Raw genomic sequence first — 10,385 nt, 5'->3', positions numbered from 1 at the left:
TACTCCTTATTTGTTGTTCACATGACTAAAAGATGCTTATAGCTTCAATTTCCTTGTACTGAAGATTACTCAGTCATAACTGTAAATATTATAACATAATGGACAGATGTGAAATGAGCCTTACTGAAAAAAAAGAACGAATGATGTCATTGTGGATCATTAGTGTTGTGAAGATTTAGTCTGCTAGGGAAATGCCACATGTTGATCATACTTTTCCTTACCATCCTTTAAGATTAATTGAAATTTTGGAAAGACTTGAAAGATTTTTGTGTTTATCTTGCAGTGTTATGTATAATTTGATGTGTTGTCTGTTGGCTGCCTGACACAGGTGGAACTCAGCAGTAAGCTTGAGCAGCTTCATAAGGCACAATGCCCTGTTTTGTGTTTTATGTCAAGGTATAAAATTGATAGGAACTGAGAAGTGAGTGGTTTGATATGTGATCATGTATACTGTACCATGATATTGGCAGCTATTTTTTGTACTGCATCTTCCTCCTTTTCTTATTTTCATCATACCTACCACAACAAATCTTGCTGCTGCTTCTGCAACTGCTGCTGCTGCTGCTGCTGCTGCTGCTGCTGCTGCTACTACCGCTACTATTCTTCTTCTTCTTCTTCTTCTTCTTCTTCTTCTTCTTCTTCTTCTTCTTCTTCTTCTTCTTCTTCTTCTTCTTCTTCTTCTTCTTCTTCTTCTTCTTCTTCTTCTTCTTCTTCTTCTTACTACTACTACTACCTCTCCTCCTCCTCCTCCTCCTCCTCCTCCTCCTCCTCCTCCTCCTCCTCCTCCTCCTCCTCCTCCTCCTCTGTATCATCACCATTAATGCTTGTGATGATGATGATGATGATTAAGACCACCACCACCACCATCTCCTCCTCCTCCTCCTCCTCCTTATATGTATGCACATGTCACGTTCACCACTCCTCTTTCATCACCCATCTTGACATGTCCACTTTTTGCATAATTTCGCTACACCAAACATTACAAGTAACACACACACACACACACACACACACACGGTAGCTCAGTGGTTAGAGCGCTGGCTTCACAAGCCAGAGGACTGGGGTTCGATTCCCCGGCCGGGTGGAGATATTTGGGTGTGTCTCCTTTCACGTGTAGCCCCTGTTCACCTAGCAGTGAGTAGGTACGGGATGTAAATCGAGGAGTTGTGACCTTGTTGTCCCGGTGTGTGGTGTGTGCCTGGTCTCAGGCCTATCCTAAGATCGGAAATAATGAGCTCTGAGCTCGTTCCGTAGGGTAACGTCTGGCTGTCTCGTCAGAGACTGCAGCAGATCAAACAGTGAAACACAAACACACACAAAACAGCAGTAGCAGCAAGTGTAGTGTATAAATGTGAAATGGAGTGTATGCGGCGTGACAGACAGAAGTGTACGTACATTGTCTTTTCTTTTATCATTCATGTTCTCTCTTGACGGTATATTATGTAGCCATTGATTTCAAGTTATTTTTTCTACATTGTCAAATAACTCGGCCTAGTGACTGTATATGGTGAGTCTGGTCACTTTTATACTTAAATACAAAAGTCCTGATTGATGGTGTGTTAATCTGGCATGACCTCTATAGTTTATGAACTTGAAGAAAATAACAAAAGCTACATGAAGCTTTCAGTTGTGGTGGTCCCACCTATTAAAGCACGTAATTCTACTTATCACTCCGTAAGTGTAATCGTCTAAAGTTCCCTAATGACTTGGTACTAATAATCTTATTCTTCTATCATACTATCTGGAAATTAATCTTCATTCATCTATCATACTACCTGAAAATTAACTTTTTCTTTTATCATCTTTAAGCTTGAACCCACTATTCCTCGTCTCATCCTGACCAAAAGAATTCTATTTGTCAGCTTTTTTTTTTTCTTTTATTACGTACGTTATAAAGGCGGGTTAGCACGTGCGATTTAGCGACTGGAGTTTAACGCGCATAGAGTTTCCGACTCAAAATTGGTGCCTATAGCGATTGGAGAAAGCAAAGCAGTCGCTAAACAAGACCATGTTGGTCTTGTTCAAGGAAGATAGAGAGGAAGTTGTGGTGTGGGTTAAGGTTTGGAGGACAGCGACGGTGCTGCCACCTGTTAGAAGCGAGTACTTTCATAGAAAACGTTTTCAGGAGTAACAAGATTTCTCCCTTACTTTCTCCCCACCCCCTAATTTTTCCCTGCATTCTCTCGTGGATATGAACTTATAAAGCAAATAAAACATTATATATATATATATATATATATATATATATATATATATATATATATATATATATATATATATATATATATATATATATATATATATGCGTTTTCTGCCTGCCTCCACCTGGGCCATACCATACTCCTCACTTGCACCTCTTACGTCTGTCTCATGGTCCCTTCAGCCCTTGGTGTAGAACTACCCCTGAGGCCATGGAACATTTCCTGCTTCAATGCCCACGCTTCCACTCTCAACATACTGCACTACGCTCCCAGCTCTCCGCCCTGGCCATCACAACACTCGACCTGCCCACCCTCCTGGCGGCCTCAGGCGTCCACCGCTCCTGGCAACCTGCTGTCCTTCACCTTACTTGTGCCTTCTTGAGGAAGACCGGCCAGCTACCACGCCTGTGATACTCACACAGGACTACCCAGGGCTCATAAGGATCCAAAAGAGGCTACGAAGATCTATGAATTCTTATGAGCCTTGGGGTAGTTCTGTGTGGGTATCACAGGCGTGGTAACTGGCCGGTCTTCCTCAAGAAGGCAGAAGTAAGGCGAAGGACAGCAGGTTGCCAGGAGCGGTGGACGCCTGAGGCTGCCAGGAGGGTGGGCAGGTCGAGTGTTGTGATGGCCAGGGCGAGAGCCGGATGCGTGCAGCGTGTTGAGTGGGCATGAGCACTGGTAGGAAATGTTCCATGGCCTCAGGGGTAGTTCTACACCAAGGGCAGAAGGGGTCACGAGACAGACGTAGGCGGTGCAAGTGAGCACTGAGCGTGGTGTGGGACAGGCTGTGGCGGGTGATGGGTGATGTGCCTTGTGCTCCTTCCCGTGACTGACTGACTGTTTGAATCTTGTAATGGCGTCCATCCTACCCCGCTGATGGACCCCCCATCCCTCACCCCCTTACTACCTGCGATCCGCGCGCCATCTATTAGAAGCGTAGTTCCCTAATCAATTCCTCCAGCCCGCTCATTCAACCTGTATATCCTTATATTATAGAATCCTTGGCACTCATCCTCCCCTGCTGATGGACCCTCAATCCCTCAGCCCCTTACTACCTGCGATCCGCGCGCCATCTATTAGAAGCGTTGCTCCCTAATCAATTCCTCCTGCCCGCTCATTCAACCCGTATATCATTATACTATAGAATCCTTGGATGTGGCCCAGGCGGAGGCGGGCAGAAAATTATGTATATATATATATATATATATATATATATATATATATATATATATATATATATATATATGTAAACATGTTTTATTTGCTTTATAAGTTCATAACCACGAGAGGATGCAGGGAAAAATTAGGGATGGGGAAGAAATAAGGGAGAAATCTTAAGTTACTCCTGAAAACGTTTTCTATGAAAGTACTCGCTTCTAACAGATGGAAGCACCGTCGCTGTCCTCCAAACTTTAACACACACCACAACTTTTTCTCTGTATCTTCCTTGTTTTCTACTTACAGCCCAGTTTACCATCAGACGGAATATCACTCACTACAAAATTATGCAAGAAAAAATAATTACATAGTATAACCCACTACTTCACACAGCCTCACTACACTTTTCACCTGCGTGGTGACACACGTAACTCGATCACTTCGTAGTTCCACAAGAAAACTCACTTAACTAGTGTTTGAGGCTGCAATGCACTGTTTATGGGGGGAAATGTACCAAGTGGTGACACCTCCTCCTATTCTCTTACGACACCACTGTCAACACAATAACATCACTTTTCTCCTATTTTCACTAAACATTAGCCTAGCAAAACACACACACACACACACACACACACACACACACATGGTATCACGCACAGAGAGAGGGTAGCCATCGCTACCTGCTCTGAGTAGAAGTGGAGCCAGACTCAGTAAGCAATTTAATAGTTAAATAAATAAGCACTATGTCTTATATAAAAGTTACGTTAATTTTTCAGATGCAAAGTATGCAATTGACCTGCTTGGACTCGGAGTAGAAGTGGAGCCAGACTGCATGAGAATGAATGTATTAGCCCGTTCTAACAGTCAAGCCCCTTAATTGGCTGGCCTTGTTTCCTCCCCCTCCCAAAGTTATTGGCAGTCGTCACAATACGACTGGTGCGGATGCAATTAAAAGTGATTTGATTGCCATTGAGATTACATTAACGAAAGACACTTTTCCCAACAGCTCAGTTCTCCCTCTGCCGACTGAAATGAAAAATTCATGTGATACTTCTAATTACACAGCGGCTGAATTTTTAATTCACAGCTGACTACCGTCCCTCTCTCTCCATCAGACCATCAGCCTATATGGTCTGTCTGATGCTCCACTCACACATACACGATTGTGGTGCCACGACAGGCACGATGGCTGAAATTTGGCATCGGGGGACGAAAAAACATTATTGGGGTATCAATCGTGCATGATCGGGGTGTTTCGGGGGTCATTGGGCAACATACGGTGCATGCAGGGGTTGCAGGGGATGTCCAGGCATCGGGACAAAAATTTTGAAAGTGCTCAAAATTTTCAGCCGACTGGCCAACAACTGTCAAACAGCGTAGCTATCGGGGAATATCGGGGCGAAAGGTACGGGGCTATCGTTGCACCATCGCCTCCTTGCGGACCGCGAGGGGCGGCAGAAACTGTGATGACGTATGTAGAGGGCAGCACTGGCGCTCCTGCCAACCGTCACAGGCGACGCACCGCCCACTCTGCCTGGGAGTGGCGACACGGTCACGCCAGTCAGCTCTCTGAGAAAGCCGACCTACAATCTGGCAATGGTCTCTCACCCCGCTCAGTGCACACCTGCACTACTCCGTCTCTGCCCCTACCTCCGTCTACCACCATGTCACAGGCCAAGAAGGACAGCAAGAGGAGGAGGAAGCAGCCTTCAAGCCCCACACCTGACCCTTCCAACCCTACAGCTGAAGAGGAAGTGCCCACACTGCACCTGGAGGAGTGTGAGGTGGTACCCCAGGACAGCTGTGGTGAAAGTAGTGTCAGTGCAGTAGAGCACAGTGACGTTGAGGGCTGGTGCTGGAGTGTTTGCCTGGTGTTGTAGTGGGCTGCCTATATATATGTCATGGCATGCATCGGGGTTGTCACTCCGACACACCCGTACCATTGCTGCTTTCGCCCCGAATGCAACAATGATACGCCCCTGCTGGGCCGTATGGGGCGATATAGGGCGATGCAATTTGCAAATGAGGGTGTTGTTAGGGGTTCATCACCCCTGTCGCGCCGAAACGATCGTATCATCATTTCACGTCGGGCGGCAGTGCCACGTTAGGTGCGACACCACCCCGATCACTCCCCCGATATGCCCGATAATCATGTCTTTTCCGGCTCTCGGCCCTGTCCTGTATTTTCGGGAGCAATCGTGCACTTTTTAGCCCCGATTCCAATCGTGCCTGTCGGGACACCACAATTGTGTATGTGTGAGTCCAGCATGACTGTCTGTATGTCTGTGATAGCCACGTGTGCGTCGTAGTTACATTTATAATATTAATAATTACTAATTTAATAACAATGTCCCTGGCACTACATATCTTGTACATTGTTATTAGGTCTCCTCGTTCTCTTCCATCTTGCAAGGTTATCAGTCCCATTTCCTTCAGCCGTTCTTCATATGTTAGGTGCTTTAGTTTCAGCACCATCTTTGTAGCCATCTTCTGTATCCGTTCTAATCTTGTATCTATTTTATAGCTCAGAGACCACACCACAGCTGCATACTCCAGCTTTGGACATATCATACTTGTGATGATTTTTTTAATCACATCTTTGTCCATGAATTGAAATGCCACTCTTATATAAGTCAACATTCTATATGATAATCCAAATATCTTGCTTATGTGTTTTTCGGGACCCATTCAGATTTTCCTGTATAATCACTCCCAGATCTTTTTCCTCTTCAGTCTTCATTAATGGCACCAATCGCGATCTGTGTAGTTTTCATTGTTAGCCAGCTGATTTAATTCACAAGTTGGTCCTGCCTATCGCGTCGAACTGTCGCTCTTGTGGAAGCCCCATTAAAAAATATATATATATATGATATTCATGCCTACATACCTCATAATATAAACGTTTGGTTATTTATCTATGTGTCTGATTGAAAATGACAAAAATATGCAAATATATGTTCCTAATGGTGCAAAGTATGGATGTACCAGTGTCCCATCAAAATATTTTTTGCAAGTCTAATAGTACATATATACCTTATCACAAAATTGTCAGAGTTTCTGCATAGGATAATGCTCCACTCAAAAAGCGTAGAGCAAATATCACTGAGTAGCATTTATAAAAAAAAAAAAAAAATTTCGGAGTCTGTGCCGAAATAACCTGGCCAACATTACCGAAACCGAATTTTCCTAACTGAATCACAACAAGCGAACTTGGTATGCCTTTTGATCTCAGAAAGTTTCTCAGAGTTGGCACTGTCCATTTTCTAAGTTCATCCTCACTAATATCCATAGTGAAGTCGTTGTGTAGCGAGTGTGCCGATGGCTCTTAACACGCTAGATTTGTTTACGTTTCGATAGAACAATCTCGGTGCATGTTAGACAATGTAATCTATACTGTTAATTTCCTAAGACTATTAATTGTTGTGATTTTCTTTATGAATATAATTCATATTAATTTCTATGGAAAGAAAAAGGCATTAAAACTACGCTTTACCTATTAATGATCTTTTCTATTTTTTGTCCCAGAAATAGAGATGGTAAAGAAGAGCGCTCTACATATATATAAAATATTTCCACTTTTTTAGTTTATATGCCACGAGTACATTCTTAGAAAGATTATAACTATTTTATTAAACCATTTAATATTCACAAAACGTGCAGAAAAGTACGTCCCAGTTGACCAACTTGCTGTGAAATAATTAATCCATCTGGCGGTTGAAGGCACCTACATAGCAGATCGCGATCGGTCCCGATTGGCACCAATCGCGATCTGTGTAGTTTTCATTGTTCGCCAGCTGGTTTAATTCACAAGTTGGTCCTGCCTATCGCTCCGAACTGTCGCTCTTGTGGAAGCCCTATTAGAAAAAAATATATATTGATATTCATGCCTACATTTCTCATAATATAAACGTTTGATTATTTCACTATGTGTCTGATTGAAAATGACAAAAATATGCAAATATATGTTCCTAATGGTGCAAAGTATGGATGTACCAGTGTCCCATCATATTATTTTTTGTAAGTCTAATAGTACATATATACCTTATCACAAAATTGTCAGAGTTTCTGCATAGGATAATGCTCCACTCAAAAAGCGTAGAGCAAATATCACTGAGTAGCATTTAAAAAAAAAAAAAAAAAAATTCGGAGTCTGTGCCGAAATAACCTGGCCAACATTACCGAAACCGAATTTTCCTAACTGAATCACAACAAGCGAACTTGGTATGCCTTTTGATCTCAGAAAATTTCTCAGAGTTGGCACTGTCCATTTTCTAAGTTCATCCTCACTAATATCCATAGTGAAGTCGTGTAGCGAGTGTGGCCATGGCTCTTAACACGCTAGATTTGTTTACTTTTCGATAGAACAATCTCGGTGCATGGTAGACAATATCCTCTATACTGTTAATTTCTTAAGACTATTAATTGTTGTGATTTTCTGTATGAATATAATTCATATTGATTTTTATGGAAAGAAAAATGTATTAAAACTACGCTTTACCTATTAATGATCTTTTCTATATTTTGTCCCAGAAATGGAGATGGTAAAGAAGAGCGCTCTACATACATATAAATATTTCCACTTTTTTAGCTTATATGCCACGAGTACATTCTTAGAAAGATTATAACTATTTTATTAAACCATTTAATATTTACAAAACGTGCAGAAAAGTACGTTCCAGTTGACCAACTTGCTGTGAAATAATTAACCCATCTGGCGGTTGAAGGCACCTACATAGCAGATCGCGATCGGTCCCATTGTCTGTTCGATATAACTTGTTGTTTTTCTAGATGTTTAACTCATTTTTCTCTGATAACTATTTCTCACAACTTCCCCAGAACACTTATAAGTGACACTGGTGTGTAATTTAATAGTTCAGGTGCCTTAATTTTCATCCTTTAAATATCGGTATTACGTTGGCTCTCTTTCATTCTAGTGGAACTTTTACTTCGTTTAGTGAACTTATAATTATTTCCCAAATCGGATCCAACAGTTGCTCTTTACATTCTTTTATCACGTACCCAGTTTGATACACCATCCAGCCCCATTGCTTTCCTGACTTCCAAATGATCTAATAATCTTCTGTTATCCTCTTAGCGCACTGTGATTTCCTGCAATCCTCGGCAATGTAATGTCCTATCTGTTTGGTTCTGTTTATTCATTTTCACACAATGTCATCTCCTTTTCTGTTTGGTATGTCTTCCCAATTTTGATGAATTTTTTTTTTTTCCTTATTCTTCATCTTACCATTTATATATATGTAGAAAAGCTTGGGTTTATTTTCGCTTTTACGCACCACATCTTTCTCAAAGTTGTATTCTTGCTGTGTATACTGTCCAGAGTTATTTTTGTGATACTTTAACCTTAAGTCCTTGCCCAGGGGGTGGGTGGCAAGGCCCATCCTCCTCCTTTGTTGTAATTATTTATTAATTCAACAATAAATGTATCAATCAATCAATCAATCAAAGTTTTTTTCTTTCTCTCCTTACTCTAATGCATTAATTTCTCGCATCCTTATACGGCTGTCTGTTATTGTCATTTCTCTGTTTTATGATTTTCTTCTAAGCTTTATCTTTTGCCTTTTTAGCTTCTGTGCATTTAGCATATTGTACCAAGCGTGTATATTTTCTTAGCTAACTCTATAAAAAGGTACTCATTTCTTTACTCCTTCATTATATTTCTGTATGAATATTTTGTTTCTCTTGTATTGTCCTTCCGTATATAATGTTCTTCCATTCAATATCATCAAAAGTTTCCTTAGTTTTTCAAAATCTGCTCTTGCGTAATTTAATCTCTCTTTTTTTTAGTCATCTCTGTATCTTATCCCATCCTCCTCTTTATTTCCAGCTCTAATGTCATATGATCACTTCTTCCCATAATATTAATGATTACCAATACTTGAAGAGTATATGTGGGAAGTGCTGTTAAGCTTCTGCCCATTAGTGGCGCAGGCAATTTTGTTTATAGTGGTACCCATATTAGGGCCCATATCACCACCCAAAGGCATCTTTGGTGTAACCATGTAAGGTGTGTGTGTGTGTGTATGTGTTTTCACTCTCCCGGCCTTCTCTTAATTCCTTCCTCTCCCTCCCTCGCTCTCTCAAGTTAACACGATCTGAAAATTAAAACACACCTTTTAAATTTTCCCATACAATACTAATCTATCAATGTGAACAGTTACCCTAGTAACAATATTAATAATAGAAGAAATAGAAGTGTGTTCCTCCTTGGCTTCATTGATGGCGGGGAGCGATGACGTAATCTGGGGATCGGGGGGAAAGACGAGATTTACTATGGCTGGGAACACAATCTGGGACGCTGCCAAGTGAGTCTGTCTGGCAATTTGTCGCATTATCCAGGGGTGCAGGGAAGTGTTTTAGTTGTGTACACTTACCAGAGGATGTGAGACGTGTGTAGGGCGGACATATCACACATGACGAGGTGAGATGAGGTGGAAATGAGGTAAGATACGAAAGGTTGTGTGCTCCTCTGACGTTACAGTTCTGCCACTCCCTCAGGTTAATGGGTTTTGTTGGTACGGGTTGATTGGTGTTCCTGTGTGTCATGCCCCGATATGTGCATGGGTTTACTGTAAAAAATGATGGGGTTTGTGCAAGTTGCCACTCGTCTTGGTAATGTGGCAGTGAGGTGTGTTTACCCCTCCGCACACCTGTCATGTTCCGTAAGGCAGGGCAGGTGTGTTCAATTTCCCTCCCGCCCTCCATTTCTCCTCCCTTCTCTGTTTCTTGTCGTTCCCGTCCATCGTCCCTCCCGTCCCTTGTCCTCTTTGTCCTTCCCATCACATTGTGCCTTTTTTTCCGTATCACCTTCCCCCTTCCTGGTCTTGATCCCACTGATCCCCTTCCCCCACCCGCCCTGTCACGCTGCAAATTCCTGGCTGTAATGATATATAGGCAAAGCCAGATTTAGACCTCAGAGATTCGGGGCTCTTGTGGTTCAGGGATCCCAACACAGAAGCCAAAATACTGTTGGCTATTTTATCTAGTTATTCAAAGAGATGGTGA

At 42.0% G+C, this 10,385-nt stretch overlaps 1 protein-coding gene across 15 annotated transcripts in view; it reads left to right on the top strand.

Annotated features, from left to right (window-relative positions):
- Positions 1-9,631: 9,631 nt before the first annotated feature.
- The window catches only part of LOC123511272 (transmembrane protein 245-like), a 57,149-nt gene continuing 56,395 nt past the window's right edge, over positions 9,632-10,385 (top strand). For 13 of the 15 annotated variants that reach the window (XR_006676732.1, XR_006676731.1, XR_006676730.1 and 10 more), the window contains exon 1: positions 9,632-9,685. The gene's annotated coding sequence lies outside the window, so the exon portion shown is untranslated. Of the gene's footprint in view, positions 9,823-10,385 lie in introns of all 15 variants that reach the window. The other 2 variants (XR_006676725.1, XR_006676726.1) reach the window with 2 other exon arrangements.

The sequence above is a fragment of the Portunus trituberculatus genome, chromosome 31 (genome assembly GCF_017591435.1).
Source record: "Portunus trituberculatus isolate SZX2019 chromosome 31, ASM1759143v1, whole genome shotgun sequence".
In the NCBI taxonomy this organism is placed as follows: Eukaryota; Metazoa; Arthropoda; class Malacostraca; order Decapoda; family Portunidae; genus Portunus; species Portunus trituberculatus.
Note: the sequence above shows the minus strand (reverse complement) of the source record. Positions and strands in the feature narration are given on the sequence as shown.